This window comes from Ranitomeya imitator, chromosome 2 (assembly GCF_032444005.1).
Source record: "Ranitomeya imitator isolate aRanImi1 chromosome 2, aRanImi1.pri, whole genome shotgun sequence".
NCBI classification, from domain to species: domain Eukaryota; kingdom Metazoa; phylum Chordata; class Amphibia; order Anura; family Dendrobatidae; genus Ranitomeya; species Ranitomeya imitator.
The window spans coordinates 712,080,419-712,105,076 of record NC_091283.1 but is presented as its reverse complement, the minus strand read 5'-3'; positions in this window follow the sequence as shown (position 1 = coordinate 712,105,076).

Sequence of the window (24,658 nt, the reverse complement as noted above, 5' to 3'; positions counted from 1 at the left end):
ACTGAGCGAGACGCTGGGATCAACATCTCCACTAAGCAGGTTCCACTGCAGCCGGAGAAGAATGAGAGATCGCAATGGAGATGGCCCGAGATTCCCCCTGTGCAGAGGCAGGAACTCGACCCCTAACATTACCCCCCTCCTAGGGCCCCCCTCCTTGGGCCTCGCTACGTTCGAAGGCAGCAATGAGCTGCAGAGCCCGAATGTGCTCAACAGGCTCCCAGGACCTGTCCTCAGGGCAATAACCCTTCCAATCCACGAAATAGAATTTTATACCATGTACCACCTTGTACCACAAAATAGCGTTCACCTCGTAATCATCCGTAGACAAATCCAATGTCCCGGCAGATGACTCAGAAAACCAGGACATGTATACGGGTTTCAAGAGGGACACATGAAAGGTGTCGGTGATACCCAAGCGTAGAGGAAGGGCCAGATGGTAGACCACAGGGTTAACCTGTTCAAGGACCTTGAAATGACCTAAGTAGCGAGGCGCAAACTTAGTGGACTCAACTCGCAGCCTGATGTTACGGGCGGAGAGCCACACCAAGTCGCCAGGAGCAAAAGTCAGAGCGGTGCGCCGATGTGCATCGGCGGAGGACCTCATTCTCTCCTTGGAAGCCCGAATGTCATCCTGAGTGCGATCCCAAATGTCCCATGCCTCCACAGCCCAGTCTGCCACCCTGGAATTGGCGGAAGACACTGGCATGAGCACAGGTATCCGCGGATGCTGACCATAGTTAAGGAGGAATGGAGTCTGTCCAGTGGAGTCGGCTACAGCATTGTTCAGAGCAAACTCCACCCACGATAGCAAAGATGCCCAGTCATCTTGCCTAGCAGAGACAAAATATCACAGATATGTGACCAAGGTCTGGTTGGCTCTCTCTACCAACCCATTTGTCTCAGGATGAAAGGCAGAAGAGAGATTTAACTCAATCCTGAGAAGATGACAAAGCTCTCTCCAGAACCGAGACGCAAACTGGGGACCCCGGTCACTGACAATTTTGTCCGGCATATCATGAAGGCAGAAGATATGTCTAATAAACAACGTTGCCAAGGCCCATGCAGAAGGTAACCGAGGAAGCGGCACCAAATGCACCGTTTTAGAAAAATGGTCGGTGATTACCCAAATGACTGTACAGCCACGAGACTTGGGCAAACCCACCGCAAAGTCCATCCCGACCATCTCCCAGGGCCTGTCTGCCAACGGCAGAGGGTATAACAAACCAGCTTGCCGTTGTCGAAGAGACTTATTTTTGGCGCAGGAGACTCGCCAGAATGTAATCTCTGACATCTCGGAGCATATGCGGCCACCAGTACGTCCTCGCCAGCAGCTCAGATGTCCTTTTTGTCCCAAAGTGTCCACCCACCCTGGAGGAATGAGCCCAAGAGAGAACCTCCGTTCGCAGATTGATGGGAAGAAAAATCTTGCCCGAAGGCACTGACTCTAGCGAAACTGGAGCTACGGTTCTCAGACTCTTCGAAGGGACAATAAGCCGAGGCTCCACTTCCTCCTCCTCAGCTGACACAAGGGAGCAAGAGAGCGTCAGCACGAATATTCTTCTCCCCGGTGAGATAATGGAGAGTGAAATGGAACCAGGAGAAGAATATGGACCATCTGGCCTGACGAGAATTCAGCCGCTGGGCTGTATGCAAATAGACCAAATTTTTGTGGTCCGTGAAGGCTTGGAAGGGAAACCGCGCACCTTCCTGAAGATGTCTCCACTCCGAAAAGGCCAACTTCATTGCTAGCAACTCCCTATCCCCGATGGAGTAATTTCTCTCCACTGATGTGAAGGTCTTTGAGAAGAAGAAGCATGGATGCTTCCAACCTTGAGCATCCTTTTTATAGAGGACTGCTCCAGCACCAACGGATGAGGCATCCACCTCCGTTAGGAATGGCTTATCCACATCGGGACGATGTAAGATGGGAGCACTAGCAAAATGAGACTTTATAGAAGTGAAGGCCTTGGAGACCTCTTCCGACCACAATTTGGGATTCGCTCCCTTCTTGGTGAGGGCTACCAAGGGAGCTACGAGTTGAGAAGTGGGAAATGAACTGGCGGTAATAATTTATGAACCCCATAAAGCGCTGCACCGCCTTAAGAGAATGGGGCTCTTGCCAGTCCATCACAGCCTGTAGTTTGGCAGGATCCATAGCCAATCCCTGGGCGGAGATGATATAGCCCAGGAAAGGTAAAGACTCCTGCTCAAACATACACTTCTACAACTTTGCATAAAGAGAGTTTGCCCGTAGGAGGTCGAAGACTCTGCCAACATCTCTCCGATGGGAGTCAATATCTGGAGAAATGATGAGAATATCATCCAGATAGACCGAGGTGGAAAGCATATCCCGGAAGATGTCGTTTACAAAGTCTTGGAAAATGGCTGGGGCATTACAGAGCCCGAAGGGCATCACCAGATACTCATAGTGCCCATCTCTGGTGTTAAACGCCGTTTTCCATTCGTCCCCCTCAGGGATGCGAATCAGGTTGTAAGCACCCCGCAGATCTAGTTTAGTAAACACCCTTGCTCCCAGAAGCCTATCAAAGAGCTCAGATATCAAGGGCAAAGGATACTTATTCTTAAGGGTGATAGCGTTAAGACTTCTGCAGTCTATGCATGGATGTAGTTTCCCATTCTTCTTCTGCGCGAAAAAGAACCCTGCCCCAGCAGGTGACACTGACTTCCTGATGAACACTGTTGCCAGATTCTCTTGAATGTACTGAGACATTGCCTCCGTCTCCGGGAGAGATAACGGATAGACTCGACCCCAGGGAGGCTCAGCACCAGGCAAGAAATCAATAGGACAGTCAAAGGGACGATGGGGCGGGAGGGTCTCTGCCGCCTTTTTGGAGAACACGTCTGCATAAGACCAATATTGCTTGGGGAGAGAGGATAGATCTGTGGTACCTCAGTAGTAGCAACCTGAACGCACTCCCTCTGACACCTACCCCCACAAGATTCACCCCATCCCAGAATTCTGCCTGAGGACCACTCGATGTGAGAAGAGTGGTACTGTAGCCAAGGTATCCCCAACAGGACCTCATCAATTCCCTCAGGAATGACGAACAGAGATATAATCTCCTGATGGGATGGCGACATGGACAGAGTAAAAGGGATGGTCTGGTGTGTTATCTGTGAGGGCAGTGTCGACCCATTCACCACTCATACCGTTACTGGTTGAGGTAGCATAACCAGGGGTATTGTGTGACGTTGGGTGAAGGCAGAAGACATAAAATTGCCCTCTGCCCCAGAATCCACGCAGAGCTCTATTGAGTGGGAGGACGAGCCTAACGTTATTGTCCCCTTAAAGGACAATTTGGAGGCAAACGTCACTGTGTCTAGTGTACCTCCACCTACTACCACTAGACGCTGATGTTTCCTCGACCGCTGGGGACATCTGGTGGCAAGATGTCCTGACTGCTGGCAAACTTGACAAACCTGGAGTGCACGAGCGGTCCGGGACTTAGATCCCGCTCGTGACACATCCATGGCCTCATGTGACTCAGGAGCCTGGACTGGAGATTCCAAAGGTTTGGCGAAGGCGGGAGCCAGCTGAAACCTTTGCCTACACTGGGTTCTCTCTAACCTCCGCTCGTGAAAACGGAGGTCAATACGAGTGTATGCTGCTATTAATTCCTCCAGTGTGGCGGGAATCTCCCTAGTGGCCAGGGCGTCCTTAACGTGGTCAGCCAGCCCCCTCCAAAATATAGGAATAAGGGCTTTATCCGACTACTCCAGCTCAGATGCTAGGGTGCGGAAGTGGACGGCAAAATGGCTGACCAAGGATGAGCCCTGAGTCAATGCCAACAGTTGGAGCGCCGTATCATGGGTGAGACGAGGTCCTAAAAAGACCTGTTTCAGAGTGCTCAGGAATAACGGAGCACTCTACACCACATGATCGCCACGCTCCCATAGCGGCGTAGCCCACTCTAACGCCCTGTCTGACAGGAGAGACACGATAAACCCCACCTTTGCCCGCTCTGTAGGGAAACGAGAGGCCAAAAGCTTGAGATGTATAGAGCACTGACTCACGAAACCCCTACAAGACTTACTATCACCAGAAAATTTTTCTGGTAGCGGGAGGCGAGATAGAGTCGGTACAGGGGTGGCAGTGGACAAGGTAGCTGCAGCCACGCTAGCAGCCTGAACAGCGACAGCAGTGAGATCCACAGCTGAGGTTGAACGCTCTAGAGCCGCCAACCTTCTCTCCAGCTGCTGGATGTACCACTGTAAACGCTGATCGTCCACCATTTACTAGCCAGACCTTGGCGCTAGTATTATGTTAGGACTGGCGGAACGCACCAAGTTTAAGATGTAATGGTATTAGGTGCGTTCGCAGTCCGAGGTCCACCGTGCAGGTGAAAACCCTGCTGCTAGTAGAGACGGACGATATGGCGGTAAAATGTGAATACACACATGGGTTAACTTTACCCTGTGTGAAGGAAGCGAACCCTGTTGCGTCACAGGGCTGCGGTACCGCACCAAGAGCGCAAGCAAGGAGTCTTAGAATTCAATCCCAAGACTCAGGATTTGAGTTCATAAAGACCTCATGCGCTCGTCAGGGAGAGAAAAATAATATTATTTAAGAAGCACGAGAGTGCGTGCGGTGCTGCACTGGCGGACGCCACTAACCACCCAGGCTTGGGTCATGAAAGCGCAAAGAAAGCGCACGGCGCCGCACTGGCGGTCACAGCAATTAGAAGCTGTAATGTGTGTAACGTGCTGATGGCTAAGTCGGGCGCTAGATAGCAATCATCCACCTTCCGCAAGCAGTCATACAATAGGGAGGGGATTTTAAAGAGCGACTTTCACTCACAACACACACACATTTACAAAAGTCAATACTAGCACATGGCCATGCGGCCATGCGAGCCTTAAATAGTTGCAGCACGTTTAGGACCCTCAGAGAAGGACCAATGGAGTTGCTGCAGTACCTGAGCATGTGACCCCAGATCTCCACTAAGAGATCTTGCCCTGGGCATGCTCAGAGTGCAAAGCAGGACTTAGTCCTAGCACCTACAAGGACTTTCCAAGAACGACCAAAGACCTAGCTGCAGTATCTGATCATGTGACCCTCGATCTCCACTGAGAGATCTTACTCTGGGCATGCTCAGAACGTGAAAAGCAGGACTTAGTCCCAGAAGCGTCTGCTCGCTGCTGCCCAGCACTGACTTCAATGGCAGAAGCAGGAAATGCAGCAGTAACTCTTAGCACAGAAACAGACTGAGCAAGACGCTGGGATCGACATCTCCGCTGAGCAGGTTCCACTGCGGCCGGAGAAGAATGGCAGATCGCAGCGGAGATGCCCCCTGTGCAGAGGCAGGAACTCGACCCCTAACAGCCTGTTGCACATTTTTTCAAATTTATCCTATTAGTGGCTTTCCATCCGTATCCTGCTAGATTGTGGAAAACCATATAAATAAGGAGGGCGCATGGAAGCTCATTAAAACAGATATGAGTATAACTTTATTAACAATAATAAACACACATAAATACATGCGACTGTCACATATTGACAGTGCAGACACAGACACAACAAGTAAAAGACACCAGAAAAAGTTGGGTCTACTGCATACAACTAGTAAACATGACACCGCACAGTAGGGTATAGTAAGGTGCTGGCAAGAAAAAGATCCCCAATAACGTCTCCTCAGCAGTCCAAATCTCATGTGAAATAAATATTGACTATAATGTGTAAGTAGCTGGAGACTTTCACCCACACTAAGTGCCTAACATGAGCCACTATAGAAGTAAGGGGGGGAGAGGAATAATGGGGGACCAGAGTCTCACCTCACTGCAGATAGGCCGCTGTACACGCCCCGACGCGCGTTTCGCCTAGCTTTCTCAAGGGGGTAGTTGTGGAAAACCACTATATAGGATTACATATAGGAGCTTGTTTTGGCCTTGCAGCGCCGTTCACGGCTGTCTGCATGGTCTGCGTGTGAGTGCAGCTGACTCTGTAGTCTGTTCTGCAAAAAAAATAAAGTTCACAAAACACACCACTTTACAGTTGTGTAGGCCACATTAGCTCATAAAAAAGTCTAGTCCACACTTAAGAAAATTAGTGTTTCTTATACCTATTAGGAGCTGTTCAGGAAAAAGAACACTAAGCCCTTAGTACTTTTCTGCCTATCTTTATCAGTCTACCAAGATGAAGAAGGCAGGTAGTAAGGCACGTGGGCATGGGCATTGAGCAGGGAGAGGACGTGGGGATTCTGTGCCTGCTGCGGGCACCGGTGACTCATCATCACCCTGTTTCAGCAGGGAACAGTCCTTCATGCACAGCTTTGTAGGTGATCACCGTACCCCGCTGCTGCGGGAAGAACAAATTGAAGCTGTTGTCAGATGGATGGCAGCTAATGCATCGACTTCAATTAGTATCACATCCTCTCAGACACAGAGCACTGGAGAGCACTCATCTGTCTCTTCATCACCACCTGCCAAATTGCCCAGGCAGTCAGAGAGCCCAGGACAGAAGTCATCTCCACTTCTGTTCTCTGAATCTCTTGGCTTGGAAAGAGGGGGCCAGCCAAGCAGCATTGGAGAAATGGAAGAAGAGGCAGTATGCAGTGATGCCCAACAGCTTTGTCTCTCTGATTTCTGAAGAGGCGGGTGGGCCAGTGCTTCCGGTCAGCACACCTCAGTACGCATCTGATGACTCAGGTGCCACTTTCTGGTATGTACTGTGCTGCCGAGACTACCCAGGAGAAGCAGTTGGTGGAAGAGGGTAGTGTAGATGATGAGGTCCTTGACCCATCGTGGCGTGAGGTACAGGAAGTTGGTGGGAGCAGCTCTAAGGAAGAGATTCCCCGAATGGCCCAAAGAGGGAGAGGGAGGGGGAAGACTGCGGTGCCTGTAGCCTCCACTTCGGCACCCATTCGGAGCATGGCTCTTCCAAAAGCCAAAACGGGCGCTCCCAAGACTTGCAGTGCCTGGTCCTTTTTTGACACAGTTGCAGCTGACATTTGCTTAGTCAAATGCAAGGTGTGTCATCAGAAAGTCAAAAGAGGGAAAAGTGTCAGCAACCTCAACACCACAAATATGTGGAAACATGTGTGGACCAAGCACGTGGTGGAGTTACAAAAACACATTGAAGACCTAGGCCAACCTACAGCGGCACCTACCACCTCTTCAGCTCGTTTTGTTGCCTCTTCCTCCAGCTCACACACAGCTTGTTCGGCTTCCTCACAGGATCGCCATGGAAGAACCTCTGGCACTGTTGTTCAGAGACCCAGTGTAATTCCACCCACAGCACCACGTTCCCTGTCATCCTCACACTCCCAGCCCAGTCTACAGCCATCGGTAGCACAGGCATGGGAGAAAAGGCGGCCATTCTCGTCAAACCACCCCCGAGCACAGGCTCTGAATGCTGGCATTGCAAAACTACTGTCCCTTGAAATGCTGTCATTCAGGCTGGTGGAGACTGACACCTTCCACTTTCACTTGATGGCATTGGCAGTCCCACAATACAATGTGCCCAGCCGCTTTTAATTCAGCAGGCAAGCCATCCCTGCCCTGCAAAAGCATGTGAAGGGACACATAAAACACGTGCTACTGAACGCCGTCAGTAGCAAGGTCAACCTGACCACCGATGCGTGGACCAGTCACCATGGACAGTGGCGATACCTTTCCCTCACTGCCCATTGGGTTAATGTTGTGGAGCCGGGTACAGATCGTGTGAGTGGCGCAGGATGTGTTCTGCCAACGCCAAGGATTTCAGGAATCCAGTCTGTACACATTGCCTCCTCCTCAAACTCCAGTTCCTCAGAATCATCGCTGCAGGAGCCGTCACGGTCTACCTTCACCTTGACCCGTGAATGCTTACCTGTTACAAACGATATGAGCACAGTCGTGGCCAACTGTCAGCAGGCTGTACTGAAATTAATTTCTTTGGGGAATCAAAGCCACACAGCGCAGGAGCCTGGAATGCCATCAAGCAGGCGAGCGACGTGTGGTTTGTGCCAGCGAATCTCCAGCCAGGCATGGTAGTGTGTGACATTGGCCAAAATCTGGTGGCAGTTCTGGTCCTAGGCAACCTCACTCACATCCAATGTCTTGCACATGTGCTCAACTTGGTCGTGCAGAGTTTTTTGAGGGACTATCCGGATCTTGATGTACTGCTGCACAAGGTCCACCTAGAGTGTGCTCATTTGCAGTGTTCCAGCATGGCAACATCGCGCATTGCAGCTCTGCAGTGCCGATTCCCCTTCCAGAGCATCGCATCATATGTGACAGGCGGAGTGTGCCTATGCGGCCGCGCTGCCCGAGATCCCGCCTCGCAGTGCCTTCTGATCTAATCACACTGCGGGCCAGGGATTCATGGGCATGCGCAGTGCATATCTTAGCTCCAATTAGGCCTCAGCCTGTACTATGCTTTTCCTGGATTCCCTGGGCTCCAACACCGCCAGTTGCTGCTCAGAAGTGTCTTTGTCACGGGTAGTCCCTCCTGCCCATCCTGGTTTCAGTACCATCAGCTGGTTCCAGGCGGAGCCTTTGGATTAGGTGCCTCCTTCTGGGTATCCGAGTTCCACAGTGTGATCCAGAACACTGCCCCCAAATATGCAAATGCATTTAGAGGAGCTGCGAAGACACCATCACGTGTTTCCTTTATTGGGTGTTTTCCTTTATTGGATGCTGCCCTTTCCTTGGTTGTTCCTTCCCGGGAAAAGGCCTTGCTATTCACTGCCTGCGTTGAGAAACACGTGATGTTGTCTCCGCAGCTCCTCTACATGCATTTGCATATTTGGGGGCAGTGTTCTGGATCACTGCGTTGAGAAACACGTGATGGTGTCTCCGCAGTGTTGGATGTTTTGGTCTCCACAAGGTCAATCATCCGTGCCTTTATAGATTTTCTACTAGGCACTGCTTCTGATAGCCAGTTTCCTACTCCACACTGATGAGGGGCAAAAACCCCGAAACAGCTGTCTGTGGATAGATACCATACTTGGCATAGGTGGTTTTCCTGTATTGGATCCTGCCCTTTATTGGATGCTGCCCTTCCCTTGGTTGCTGCCCTTCCCTTGGTTGTTCCTTCTCGGGGAAAGGCCTGGCTATTCTCTGCCTGCGTTGAGAAACACGTGATGGTGTCTCTGCAGCTCCTCTACATGCATTTGCATATTTGGGGGCAGTGTTCTGGATCACTGCGTTGAGAAACACGTGATGGTGTCTCCGCAGTGTTGGATGTTTTGGTCTCCACGAGGTCAATCATCCGTGCCTTTATAGACTTTCTACTAGGCACTGCTCCTGATAGCCAGTTTCCTACTCCACACTGATGAGGGGCAAAAACCCCGAAACAGCTGTCTGTGGATGGATACCTTGCTTGGCATAGGTGGTTTTCCTTTATTGGATGTTTTCCTTTATTGGATGCTGCCCTTCCCTTGGTTGTTCCTTCCCGGGGAAAGGCCTATTCACTGCCTGCATTGAGAAACACGTGATGGTGTCTCCGCAGCTCCTCTACATACCTTTATGAAAGGTCATCTTGTCTGACCCGTCCACTACCCCCCATCCAAACATCCACACCGTTCAGTGATTGCCATTATCATTATCCAAATCCTAAGGAGAATTCCTTTATAAAAAGCAGCTAAAATTAGGCTGCTCATTAAGTCCTAGGGGCTGTTGGGTATCCAGCCGGTGAATCCAGCGGCATTCCCTTTGTGGTATTATTTTATCGTGTTTTCCACCTCTCATTGGTGCTTTAACTTGATCAATGCCCATGAATTTAATGACTCCACAGTTACCACCATGAAAACTGTTTATGTGTTTTGCTAGTGGTGTGTCTCTGTCATTACGTATGTCCCCTAGGTGTTCTCCCACCCTATGCTTAAACTCTCTAACTGTCTTTCCCACATATGATTTACCACAGATACATGAAGCCTTATAGATCACTCCTGTCGTTTTGCAGTTAATAAACTGCCTGATTGTAAATTCCTCCTGAGTGGTGTCGTTCACAAATTCTTTCCCTGTTTGTATGAAGTCACAAGCAACGCATAACCCACATTTATAGCATCCCTTCGGTTTTTCTGGCAGCCAGGTCCCCCTTCCCTCAGATTTAATTAAATGACTTTGTACCAGTCTATCCTTAAGGGATCTGCCTTTTTTATATGTGATTTGAGGTGTCGCCACAATGACTTTAGCCAATTCCTGGTCCATTTGGAGAACATTCCAATGTTTCTTTAGAACATCCTGTACTGCTGATGCCCCATTATCAAACGTAGTAATTAAACGAATGATACCTTGGTTCTCATCACTTTTTATTTTAGGTTTCAATAAGCCCTCTCTAGATCGTGTTTGTGCGTATTGGAATGATTCCCTTAGGACCCTATCCGGATAGCCTCTCCTCTGGAATCTCTCTCTTAAGTCATTTGCCCAGTATTTGTATTCTTTATTCTCTGAGCAGTTACATTTTAGTCTTAGATATTGTCCCTTTGGTATTCCTTTTTTCTGTGTGATTGGGTGATGACTAATCCATCTTAACAGGGAATTTGTTGATGTGGGCTTACGAAAGATAGAAGTTGTTAATATACCTTTATCCATTGCTTTACTAATGCAGATATCTAGAAACGGCAACCTCTGCATCTCGATCACAGAGGTAAACCAAAGACCAATTTCATTGACATTCAGATCTGCTACAAAAGTTTCAAACATATCCTTCATACCCCTCCACAAGATGAAAACGTCATCAATGAATCTTACCCAAAGGTCCACAAAACTAGTACACCTGCTCATTACCTCTGAGAAGACTATGGTGTCCTCCCACCAGCCCAGGAACAAATGTTCTGAGCTGTAGAATCAGCTAAGGAGGATATCCATTATTAAAACATAATTTTTAATAATATAAGATTAAAATAAATCATACACCCAACAACAGACACAAACAAAAACAAAGTGCTCAAGTGAACCAGTGCTCAAAAATAAAAATTGGATTGGTCTCACCAATGAGGACGGACATATAGTGGTATACTTCCTAGTCTCTCCAACTGAAGGAACATGGTCCGGGGCTGTAGAAAAGGGGTAGGGTTCAATATTGCTGTCTACCCTGTATATCCCTCTGTAACTCCTGTCCTTACAAGGACAGGCCCCAAGTGGACCCTACTATGGACAACCACCACAACAGGACTGTAGATGAAACAAGGTTCCTTTTTCTCCTTACGCGTTTCAACTCCAGGCCTGGAGAATCATTAGGGGAGTTTGAATAGAAATACGTGCCAATGGGCACATATAGTCCAAACAGAAGTCCGTATATGTCATGGGTCCCGCAGTGGCTGGGTGCCCCAGAGCTAAGATGACTGTCTGTGTCCGCAGTCTTAAATGAGTCCTCTCCATCATCTCAAGAGAATCTCTTTTTAAGCAAAAAAGCCCACCTCTAATGGATGACGGAAGTAAGATTGTAACCAATAGGGTACAGAGTGGCCCCCCTGTGCACCGCAAGCATTAGAGAAAGGTGGGAGTGTATACTCACAGCACGTGTAGCCGCTGGTATGCCAGCCCGGTAGTTGCACCTCTGTGCATGGGGCGCACGTGTACCGGACGTTCTGATGCCATATTGAACATGTCACATCCTGGCCAATACCTGACTATGACCCCGGCCTTTGTGCTCCAAAAGATGGAACGCATAATGGCCGGATGTAGTAACGCCATATTACAGGTGGAAGTGTATGCTCACAGCGCGTATAGCTGCTGGTGTGCCAGCCCGGTAGTTGCGCCTCTGTGCGTGGGTGCATGTATACCGGAAGTTCTAACGCCATATTGAATACGTCACACAAGGACAATACCTGCCTATTACCCCGGCCTATGCACTCCAAAAAGTGGAACGCATAATGGCGGGATGTAGCGATGCCATGCTATGAGTCACTTCGCAGGTAACGCCGGTCCCCAGTGTTCACGATAATTTGACTGGAACATTGGATTGCCGAAGCCAAATATATCGAACCATCGGCGCAGCCATAGAACTTATTGAAACAGAATCCCCAGTATGTTGCATTCGCTGAGCGAGCAACAACAGGGAGGGGGTCATCTCGGGCAAGATACCATATTTATCAGGGCCCAAATGAATAATACATTCAATGTTGGGTCAGATATCAGATGCTGTGCAGCGCTCGCGGAAAAGTCCACGGGCATAGTAAAGCATGAATGTGTGCCCCATTCTGGAATTGTCCGCTAACAGAGATATTGAGATGTTTGTTATCAGTTGGTGGTGAGACCACACCAGATATATAAAAGTCGAGAAGTTTGTTGTGTGTTATCATTAAATAATTATTTTCCAGTCTTAATAGATTTGCATGCCACACAGGTCCCACATTTGCAGCAACCTGCTGGTCTCTTAGGCAGCCATGTCTCCTTGGGTGTAGTAAAATGACTGTACAAGTCTGTCCCCCAACGTCCTACCCCTACGATATGTAACATTTGTTTCTTTACCAAGAATGTCTTCAAGGTCCCCATCCATCCCCAAAAATCACCCAATGTTCTCTCAAAATCTTCCTAACAGATGCTGCCCCATTGTCAAAGATGCACATCAATCTGGTTTCCTTGGACGTTTCCTCCTCCCTGTTCTGGGGCGTGAGGAGGGTCCCCCTGTTTAGTCCATTAGCATGTCTGAAGGCCTCCCTCAAAATCCGATCCGGATACCCCCTAGGTAGGAACCTCTGCCTGAGATCATCCGCCTTTATTTTGAAATCCCTCTGATTGGAACAGTTTTGTCGTAATCTCAAGTATTGACCTTTTGGAATACCCTTTCTAAGGGAATAGGGATGATGGCTGTCCCATCTCAATAAAGAGTTGGTTGCGGTAGGTTTTCTATAGACTGTGGTTTCTAGACAGTCCCCCCTCTCTGACTTTGTGATGAGGATATCAAGGAAGGGTAACTTATCCTCTTGTATCTCAGATGTAAATCTTAAACCAATATCGTTCTTGTTTAGAGACGCAATTAAATCACAGAAGGCCTCTCTTGTACCCCTCCAAAGTATAAAGATGTCATCAATATATCTGACCCATAGGTCAACAAGGGCCAGTCAATCCTCATAGGTCTCCGAGAAGGCAATGCTTTCCTCCCACCAGCTGATGGACTCCCCATGGCGGTGCCCCTGAGTTGGTGGAGGATTTTGCCATCAAAGCAAAAATAATTATTGTTCAACACAAAATCAAGAAGGGTAACAACCAACTCATTATGAGCCCTATACTCACATGTGTTGAGGAAATGTTGCACCCCCAGAAATCCACAGTCATGTGGAATCGAGGAGTACAGGGCCTCCACATCAATACTGGCTAGGAGGGTGCCAGGTTCAAGGAAGATTCCTTCCTGTCTACGGAGTTGATCCATCGTATCCCTTACATAGGAGGGAAGTGAGGTAACAAACAGCCTCAGAATTCTGTCAATGTAAATGCCCACATTTTTCCCAACACTACCTATACCCGACACAATAGGTCTACCTTTCAACGGGACTAGGCCCTCATGGACTTTTGGGAGGGCATAGAAGGTGGGCATGTTTGGATGAAGGGGTAGAAGAAATGAATACTCGTTCCTCAATGATTAGATTATCAGTTTTGGCTTTAGACAAAATAGTCGTTAGATCCGACAGACATTTACTGTAGTGGTTGGATTTTGTGTCACCAGAGAGTATGTGGTGTGATCATTTAGTAGTGATAGGCACATGTCCTCATATTTGTCAACCTCTTTCACCACCACATTCCCTCCTTTGTCGGATGGTTTAAAAATCAAGGACTTACCCATTTCCAATCCCCAAAGGGCAGCCATCTGCTCCCTACTGAGGTTATGTCTGGATTGATTCCGGGCAAATTCTTTAATATCATTACTAGTACTGAGATTCAAGAAGACATCAATGGCGGACAGGTCCCCACCAACCGGTGCCATTTTCTTACTAGGATTTTTTAGTTGGGTAAAGGGGCCATATCCACTATTTGTCACAGGAATAGTTTCTAAACCTGGTAGTAATTGTACGTACCGTAACATGTCAGAAGGGATATATTATTCACAACATGTTTTTCTTTCCTTCTGTTTAAAGAACTTGTGCCATTTCAGTTTTCTGACAAACAAATGCAAGTCCTTAATAATATCAAAGAGAACAAAATCAGAACTAGGTACACATGATAGTCCCTTAGATAGGACTGACATTTCGGCAGTGGTAAGTTGTCTATCCAATAAATTTAGAACCTGTGACTCTCCTTCCTGTTGAAAGGGTTGCGACTTCGAAGTTGGTACGGCAGATCTAAAAAAACAGTTCTAGGGATTGAGGACTGACATCTATCCCCTCTGCGATATCCGCTCCCCCTCCCCCTTTGTCAGCCTCTTGAGGTGGATCCTCTGGCCTCCGTGTCTGAGAGGTCCGTCTCTGTAGAGGATAGGTCTGTCTCTCTCTCTCCACTATCTGGTCTGTCCACCACCACTTGATAGATTTTATTATATTTGAAATCTTGCAGATCCTTGAGGTATTGTTTATGCTTCCTTTCCTTTAAATTATACTGAAATTTTTCAAAAGAATTCTGTAGTTGACTCTCCTTAACAGTAAAGTCACTTTCTAATTTGAATTTTTTAGTGATTTCGATTTGTTCCTTTAGTTTATTGTTCAACCTCTCCAGGTTGTTTTTTTCCTCATTAACCAGAATCTGCATAAACCTCAGAGAGCTGTAAGTCGCCTCTTTCTCCCAGAGGCTCATAAGTTTGTGGGGGTCCTACACCATGCTGCAGGAATAAGGGAGATGCCTAACCCTCTAGGGAAAATCCCATTTTTTTTTATAGTTCTCCAAACTCTGCAGTTCCCACCAAGATACTATCTGTTCCTTATATACCCTGTTCAGATCTTTAAATGCTGAAGTATAGGTGGGTGTATATTTCTTTAGTGAAAATGTCTTTTCTGAAAAGATGTCTTTGGCTTCAGTAAGCCATAGTTCCGTATCAGAGCCTGTCACCAAGAAACCAGCCATATGGACAATGGGGCAGCGTCTGTTAGGAAGATTTTGAGAGAACATTGGGGGATTTTGGGGATGGATGGGGACCTTGAAGACATTCTTGGTAAAGAACCAAATGTTACATATCGTAGGGGTAGGACGTTGGGGGACAGACTTGTACAGTTCCTTTTTGGATGCTGCCCTTCCCGTGGTTGTTACTTCCCGGTGAAAGACCTGGCTATTTATTGCTTGCATTGAGAAACACGTGATGGTGTCTCTGTGGCTTTTCTACATGCATTTGCATATTTCCCATAAGAGATGGAAGCAGTGTTCTGGATCACTGTGTTGAGAAACACGTGATGGTGTCTCCGCGGTGTTGGATGTTTTGATCTCCCCGATGTCATTCATCCTTATGTTTATAGTCCTTTTACTAGGCACTGCTCCTAATAGCCAGTTTCCTACTCCGCTCTGATGAGGGGTAAATACCCCGAAACAGCTGTCTGTGGATGGATACCATGTGATGGATACCATGTTTCGGCATAGGTGGTTTTCCTTTTTGGATGCTGCCCTTCCCGTGGTTGTTACTTCCCGGTGAAAGACCTGGCTATTTATTGCTTGCGATGAGAAACACGTGATGGTCTCTCCGTGGCTTTTCTACATGCATTGGCATATTTCCCATAAGGGATGGGGGCAGTGTTCTCGATCACTGCATTAAGAAACATGTGATGGTGTCTCCGTGGTGTTGGATGTTTTGATCTCCCCGAGGTCATTCATCCTTATGTTTATTATCCCCTATATACAGACATCCCTCTATATACAGACACAACTCATATATAGAGACATCCCCCTACGTACAGACATCCTTTCATACACAGACTTCCCCCTATATACAGACACCACTCCAATATACAGACATCCCCCTATATACAGACATCCCCCTAGATACAGACATCCCCCTTTATACAGACATTACTCCTATATACAGACATCCCCCTATATAAAGACATCCCCCTATATACAGACATCGCCCTCTATACAGACACCACTCTTATATGCAGAAATCTCTCCTATATACAGACATCCCCCTATATACAGACATCCCCCTAAATACAGACATCCCCCTATACACAGACATCCCCCTATATACAGACATCCCCCTATATACAGACACCACTCCTATATACAGACACCACTCCTATATACAGACATCCCCCTATATACAGACACAGTACATTTGCATAGCTGTCATCTTTGTAAGGTCAGTGCACCTGCGCTGTGGCTTCAATTCATGTCAGTTGGGGGTCATAGAAAGGTCGCCATTAGTTCCTATGGGAATTTTTTTTCTTAAAATGCAATTTTTCTAAAAACTACAAATTGGATCAACTCCAAAAATACATAGCACACCTGTCCCCACTGAGGGCTTCGAAACGCCGCCTGAACGGGGTCTCTGCGCCTAGCAGTTCGGGCCGCACTAATTGAGGAATATGCAAAGAAGAAGTAGAATAAAATATAAGAACTCGGATTACAATATGTTGCTTGAACCTAGAGGGTTCAAGCACCATAATAATAATAATAATAATTTTATTTCCATAGTGCCAACATATTCCGCACCACTTTGCATTTTAGAGGGGACTTGTACAGACAATAGACATTACAGCATAAAAATAAACACAAAGATCAAAACAGATACCAAGAGGAATGAGGGCTCTGCTCACAAGATTACAATCTATGAGGAAAAATGGCAGACACAAAAGGTGCTTTTACCATGGTTGCTGTTACTAGCCCTACACTGCCAGACATCTATTAGTCTTCCCTGTCCTATTTCGCTACAGTGTATTGTCTGTATCTGCCACCTCACTGTCACACCAGCCAAACAGTGCCTGGCCACCTGCACGCTGTGTTTCATAATGCTAGATTGCAAAATTGTTGGCCCTAAACTGACAGACATCTCCTTTTAATGCCCCATTCAAATTCTTTATCATGTGGTTTCTGCCGCTCCCACTGTATTTAATAAAGACAGACTATACTGATAATGCAAATCTTAGTTTCATGAGGGTACACAAATATCAAATAGCTGACAAAATAGGGCTAATTTTTGAAAGGCTTGATGATATCAAGCCATGTCTTTTTCCCCTTGAAATGAGCTTGTTACTAGGGTTGAGCGAAACGGGTCGAACATTTTCAAAAGTCGCCGACTTTTGGCTAAGTCGGGGTTTCATGAAACCCGATCCGACCCCTGTGCGGGGTCGGCCATGCGGTACGCGACTTTCGCGCCAAAGTCGCGTTTCAATGACGCGAAAAGCGCCATTTCTCAGCCAATGAAGGTAAACGCAGAGTGTGGGCAGCGTGATGACATAGGTCCTGGTCCCCACCATCTTAGAGAAGGGCATTGCAGTGATTGGCTTGCTGTCTGCAACGTCACAGGGGCTATAAAGAGGCGTTCCCGCCGACCGCCATCTTACTGCTGCTGATCTGAGCTTAGGGAGAGGTTGCTGCCGCTTTGTCAGAAGCAGGGATAGCGTTAGGCAGGGTCCATTAACCACAAAACCGCTTGTGCTGCAGCGATTTGCACTGTCCAACACCACCCTCGGTGTGCAGGGACAGTGGAAGTTTTTTTGTTTTTTTTTTCCCCTCAGCGCTGTAGCTCATTGAGCTGCCCTAGAAGGCTCCCTGATAGCTGCATTGCTGTGTGTACGCCGCTGTGCAAACCAACTGCTTTTTTCAAAGCACAAATCCTCTTGTTCCTTCCTTTCTGCACAGCTATCTTTTTTGTTTGTCCACACTTTTTATTTCATTTGTGCATCAGTCCACTCCTTATTGCTGCCTGCCATACCTGGCTGAGATTACTGCAGGCAGGGAGATAGTAGCTGCCTGCCATACCTGGCTGAGATTACTGCAGGCAGGGAGATAGTAATTGTAGGACATTCCCTGTTTTTTTTTTTTTTTTTTTTTTGGTGGGAGATTAAGATTGGCAATTTGGCATTTCTGCTAGAGTGCCATCCCTGTGTGTGCCATCTCTCTCACATAGTGGGCCATAGAAAGCCTTTTCATTTTTCTGTATTTTTTTTTGTGGGGTGTATAAATTCTCCCTGATAAAAATACAGTGGGAGATTAATATTGGCCTTTGGGCTTGTGTGCCAGTCCTGAGTGTGCCATCTCTCTCACAAATAGTGGGCCATAGAAAGCCTATTTTATTTTTTTTTGGGTTTTATAAATTCTCCCTGAAAAAAAGGGAGATTAATATTGGCCTCTGGGCTTCTGTGCCAGTCCTGAGCGTGCCATCTGTGCCAGTCCTGAGCGTCCCATCTCTCTCACAAATAGTGGGCCATAGAAAGCCTATTTAATTTTTTTTTTGGTTTTATAAATTTTCCCTGAAAAAAGGGAGATTAATATTGGCCTCTGGGCTTGTGTGCCAGTTGTGAGCGTGCCATCTGTGCCAGTCCTGAGCGTGCCATCTCTCTCACAAATAGTGGGCCATAGAAAGCCTATTTAATTTTTTTTTTGGTTTTATAAATTTTCCCTGAAAAAAGGGAGATTAATATTGGCCTCTGGGCTTGTGTGCCAGTTGTGAGCGTGCCATCTGTGCCAGTCCTGAGCGTGCCATCTCTCTCACAAATAGTGGGCCATAGAAAGCCTATTTAAATATTTTTTTGGTTTTATAAATTCTCCCAGAAAAAAAGGGAGATTAATATTGGCCTCTGGGCTTCTGTGCCAGTCCTGAGCGTGCCATCTGTGCCAGTCCTGAGCGTCCCATCTCTCTCACAAATAGTGGGCCATAGAAAGCCTATTTAATTTTTTTTTTGGTTTTATAAATTTTCCCTGAAAAAAGGGAGATTAATATTGGCCTCTGGGCTTGTGTGCCAGTTGTGAGCGTGCCATCTGTGCCAGTCCTGAGCGTGCCATCTCTCTCACAAATAGTGGGCCATAGAAAGCCTATTTAAATTTTTTTTTTGTTTTATAAATTTTCCCTGAAAAAAGGGAGATTAATATTGGCCTCTGGGCTTGTGTGCCAGTTGTGAGCGTGCCATCTGTGCCAGTCCTGAGCGTGCCATCTCTCTCACAAATAGTGGGCCATAGAAAGCCTATTTAAATATTTTTTTGGTTTTATAAATTCTCCCAGAAAAAAAGGGAGATTAATATTGGCCTCTGGGCTTCTGTGCCAGTCCTGAGCGTGCCATCTGTGCCAGTCCTGAGCGTCCCATCTCTCTCACAAATAGTGGGCCATAGAAAGCCTATTTAATTTTTTTTTTGGTTTTATAAATTTTCCCTGAAAAAAGGGAGATTAATATTGGCCTCTGGGCTTGTGTGCCAGTTGTGAGCGTGCCATCTGTGCCAGTCCTGAGCGTGCCATCTCTCTCACAAATAGTGGGCCATAGAAAGCCTATTTAATTTTTTTTTTGGTTTTATAAATTTTCCCTGAAAAAAGGGAGATTAATATTGGCCTCTGGGCTTGTGTGCCAGTTGTGAGCGTGCCATCTGTGCCAGTCCTGAGCGTGCCATCTCTCTCACAAATAGTGGGCCATAGAAAGCCTATTTAAATATTTTTTTGGTTTTATAAATTCTCCCAGAAAAAAAGGGAGATTAATATTGGCCTCTGGGCTTCTGTGCCAGTCCTGAGTGTGCCATCTGTGCCAGTCCTGAGCGTCCCATCTCTCTCACAAATAGTGGGCCATAGAAAGCCTATTTTTTTTTTGGGGGGGGTTTTAGAAATTCTCCCTGGAAAAAAAAAGGGAGATTAATATTGCCCTTTGGGCTTGTGTGCCAGTACTAAGCGTTCCATCTCTCTCTCTCTCTCTTAGTCAGTGGGCCATAGAACGCCTATTTTTGGTTTTATTTGTTTTCTAAATTCTCCCTGAAAAAATCATTTCATTTTATTTGGTTTCTAAATTCTTCCTGATAAAATCATATTTTTTTTATTATTTTTTTTTCTAAAGTCTCCCTGAAAAAAAAAAAAAAAAAAAAAAAACAGTGGGAGATTAATATTGGCCTTTCTGCTTGTGTGCCAGTCTTGACTCCTGGGTGTGCCATCTCTCTCTCTCTCTCTCTCTCTCTCTCTCCAATTGTGGTCCATAGAAAGCCTATATTTTTTTTCCTTGATTTGGGTTCCAAAATCTACCAGAGAAAATAACTCCATCAATCATTGGTAGAAAAATATTGGCCTCTGGGCTTGTGTGCCACTCCTGATTCCTGTGTGCGTCATCTCTCACTCAGTGGCCCATAGAAAGCATATAGTTTGTTACATTTGTTTTCTAAATTCTCCCTGCAAAAATCAATTTTTTTTTTTTGGGGGGGTTTCTAAAGTGTTCCTGAAAAAAATAAAAATAAAAAACAAATAATAGTGTGACATTAATATTAACATTTGTGCTTCAGTGACAGTCCTGCGTGTGGGGCATCTCTCTAATTTGCAGCCACCAAAAAAAGAGTGTGTAACATTGTGCCTGATTTTCGCGGTGGTCTCACCAACCTGTAAAGGGGTAGCTAAATCATACTGAAGTTATAGCTCACCGTGTAAGTTGTGTGACTGCAACAAATAACGTTAGTTTGGTTACGTTTTTAAAACAATGAGGAAGTCTAGTGGAAGAGGTCGTGGCCGGGGGCGTTCATTGTCAGCTGGTAATGAGGGTAGTGGTAGTGGTGGAGCATCAGGTGGTCGTGGGGAAAAAAATATTGCACCTAAGTCTGGAGCTGTGGAGCCAGGTTCGTCGTCCGGCTACACAAAGCCTCGAACGCTCCCTTTTCTGGGATTAGGAAAACCGCTTTTAAAGCCGGAGCAGCAAGAGCAAGTTTTGGCTTATCTTGCTGACTCAGCCTCTAGCTCTTTTGCCTCCTCTCGTGAAACTGGTAAAAGTAAAAGCAGCGCGTCGTTAGTGGATGTTCACGGTCAGGGACAAGTCACTTCCTTGTCCTCTTCAGCAAAAACAACAACAGAGAAGAATGCAGCAGGCGACACAACGGGTTACTCCATGGAGCTCTTTACACATACCGTCCCTGGCTTAGAAAGTGAAGCAGTTAACAGTCCATGCCCATTACAAATTGAATCTGACATGGAGTGCACTGACGCACAGCCACAGCCAGACTACTATGCTGGTCCTTTGACTCAGACCACAACATTGCCCTCGCAGGGTGCTGATCAAGAATCAGACCCTGATGAGACTATGTTGCCCCATCACGAACGCTATACCACCGAACGACACGGTGACACAGACGAAGTTGCGCAGGAGGTACAAGAAGAGTTATTAGATGACCCAGTTCTTGACCCCGATTGGCAGCCATTGGGGGAACAGGGTGCAGGCGGCAGCAGTTCTGAAGCAGAGGAGGAGGAGGGGCCGCAGCAGGCATCAACATCGCCACAGGTTCCATCTGCCGGGCCCGTATCTTGCCCAAAACGCGTGGCAAAGCCAAAACCTGGTGGAGGACAGCGTGGCCATCCGGTTAAAGCTCAGTCTGCAATGCCTGAAAAGGTATCCGATGCTAGAAAGAGTGCAGTCTGGCATTTTTTTAAACAACATCCAATTGATCAGCGCAAAGTCATCTGTCAAAAATGTTCTACTTCCTTAAGCAGAGGTCAGAATCTGAAAAGTCTCAATACTAGTTGCATGCATAGACATTTAACCACCATGCATTTGAAAGCTTGGACTAACTACCAAACGTCCCTTAAGGTTGTTGCACCCTCGGCCAATGAAGCTAGTCATCAACGCAACATCCCTTCCGGCAGTGTAGGACCACCATTTAGCGCACCACCTGCTGTATCTGTGCAGGTATCTTTGCCAGGCCAAAGCAGTCAGGGTCAGGGAATCACCAGTTTCGTAGTAGGAAACACTGCATCTAGGGCACCGGCGGCAACAATACCATCTCCCACCGTCTCTCAGTCTGCCATGTCCACCGGCACCCCCGCTAGTTCCACGATCTCCATCTCTCCAGTCCAGCTCACCCTACATGAGACTATGGTTAGAAAAAGGAAGTACTTAGCCTCGCATCCGCGTACACAGGGTTTGAACGCCCACATAGCTAGACTAATCTCGTTAGAGATGATGCCCTACCGGTTAGTTGAAAGCGAAGCTTTCAAAGACCTGATGGACTACGCTGTACCACGCTACGAGCTACCCAGTCGACACTTTTTTTCCAGAAAAGCCATCCCAGCCCTCCACCAGCATGTTAAAGAGCGCATCGTCCATGCACTCAGGCAATCTGTGAGCACAAAGGTGCACCTGACAACAGATGCATGGACCAGTAGGCATGGCCAGGGACGTTACGTGTCCATCACGGCACACTGGGTAAATGTGGTGGATTCAGGGTCCACAGGGGACAGCAAGTTTGGGACAGTTCTGCCTAGCCCACGGTCTAGTAAACAGTTGTCTGTAGCCGTTCGCACCCCCTCCTCCTCCACCTCCTCCTCGTCCTCCTTCAGAAGCAAGAGCTCGTCCACAGACCGCAGTCGCACAAACACTCCATCCGCACCTGCCACTGTTGCACACCAGGTCTCCCATTATGGGGCAGCTACTGGCATACGTCAGCAGGCTGTATTGGCTATGAAGTGTTTGGGCGACAATAGACACACCGCGGAAGTTCTGTCCGAGTTCTTGCAGCAAGAAACGCAGTCGTGGCTGGGCACTGTAGATCTTGAGGCAGGCAAGGTAGTGAGTGATAACGGAAGGAATTTCATGGCTGCCATCTCCCTTTCCCAACTGAAACACATTCCTTGCCTGGCTCACACCTTAAACCTGGTGGTGCAGTGCTTCCTGAAAAGTTATCCGGGGTTATCCGACCTGCTCCTCAAAGTGCGTGGACTTTGCGCACATATCCGCCGTTCGCCTGTACACTCCAGCCGTATGCAGACCTATCAGCGTTCTTTGAACCTTCCCCAGCATCGCCTAATCATAGACGTTGCAACAAGGTGGAACTCAACACTGCACATGCTTCAGAGACTGTGCGAACAGAGGCGGGCTGTTATGTTTTTGTGGGAGGATACACATACACGGGCAGGCAGTAGGATGGCAGACATGGAGTTGTCAGGTGTGCAGTGGTCGAAGATTCAAGACATGTGTCAAGTCCTTCAGTGTTTTGAGGAATGCACACGGCTGGTTAGTGCAGACAACGCCATAATAAGCATGAGCATCCCCCTAATGCGTCTGCTGATGCAAAGTTTGACGCACATAAAGGATCAGGCGTCTGCACCAGAGGAAGAGGAAAGCCTTGATGACAGTCAGCGATTGTCTGGTCAGGGCAGTGTACATGACGAGGTACCGGGCGAAGAGGAGGTGGAGGATGAGGAGGATGATGGGGATGAGTATATTTTTAATGAGGAAGCTTTCCCGGGGGCACGGGAAATTGGTGGCGTGGCAAGGCCGGGTTCTGGTTTTTTGAGGGACACAAGTGACGTAGATTTGCCTGCAACTGCCCCTCAACCAAGCACAACCGCAGATTTGACAATGGGAACTTTGGCCCACATGGCGGATTATGCCTTGCGTATCCTCAAAAGGGACACACGCATTACAAAAATGATGAACGATGATGATTACTGGTTGGCCTGCCTCCTTGATCCTCGCTATAAAGGCAAATTGCAAAATATTATGCCACATGAGAACTTGGAACTAATATTAGCAACAAAACAATCAACTCTTGTTGACCGTTTGCTTCTGGCATTCCCTGCACACAGCGCCCGTGATCGTTCTCACACGAGCTCCAGGGGCCAGCAGACCAGAGGTGTTAGAGGGGCAGAAATCAGAAGTGGCGTTGGCCAGAGGGGTTTTCTGACCAGGTTGTGGAGTGATTTTTCTATGACCGCAGACAGGACAGGTACTGCAGCATCAATTCAAAGTGACAGGAGACAACATTTGTCCAGTATGGTTACAAACTATTTTTCATCCCTTATCGACGTTCTCCCTCAACCGTCATTCCCATTTGATTACTGGGCATCCAAATTAGACACCTGGCCAGAATTGGCAGAATATGCATTGCAGGAGCTTGCTTGCCCGGCAGCTAGTGTCCTATCAGAAAGAGTATTCAGTGCTGCAGGTTCAATACTAACAGAAAAAAGGACTCGTCTGGCTACCCAAAATGTAGATGATCTAACCTTCATTAAAATGAACCACAACTGGATTTCAAAATCTTTTGCCCCACCCTGCCCGGCTGACACCTAGCTTTCCTATGAAAAGGTCTTGCCTGTGGACTATTCTGAATGACTTTTCCAATCTCGTAATTTTCTTCACCTGATTGTCCAGCATACGACATGTTTCCACCTCACGAAATGGCCAAACTCCCCACACGGGGTCGTGCTATCGCCACTTTGCGCTTGGACCCTTGAGAGTGCTGTTTGTCTGAAGAGGTGGGTGTGGCCGCTTTTGGTCGACGGCACTGCCACTGGGTCCCTCATAGTACAATAAAGTGTCTCTGGCGGTGGTGGTGCGCACCCAACGTCAGACTCACCGTTGTAATATGAGGGGCCCTGTGCCTGTACCGCCGGCCACAAGCCAGTTCCCCCCCCCCAGCTCAAACAGTGCTCTACCACTAGCAAAATTATCTCTCACAGCTTCACCAATGTGTAGTCTAGGCGCTGACATCCTTCAATGCCTGGCACTGACAATACCATTGTTTTGACATTTTTGTTATGTTAGGCCTTCGAAGCCTGTCTGCGGTCACTCCTTCCACTAGACTTCCACTGACCATACACTGCTGCCCATGTACCCCTGGAACCAATTTAAAGTGCCTACAGCCAGCCCAATTTTGTTATGTTAGGCCTTCGAAGACTGTCTGC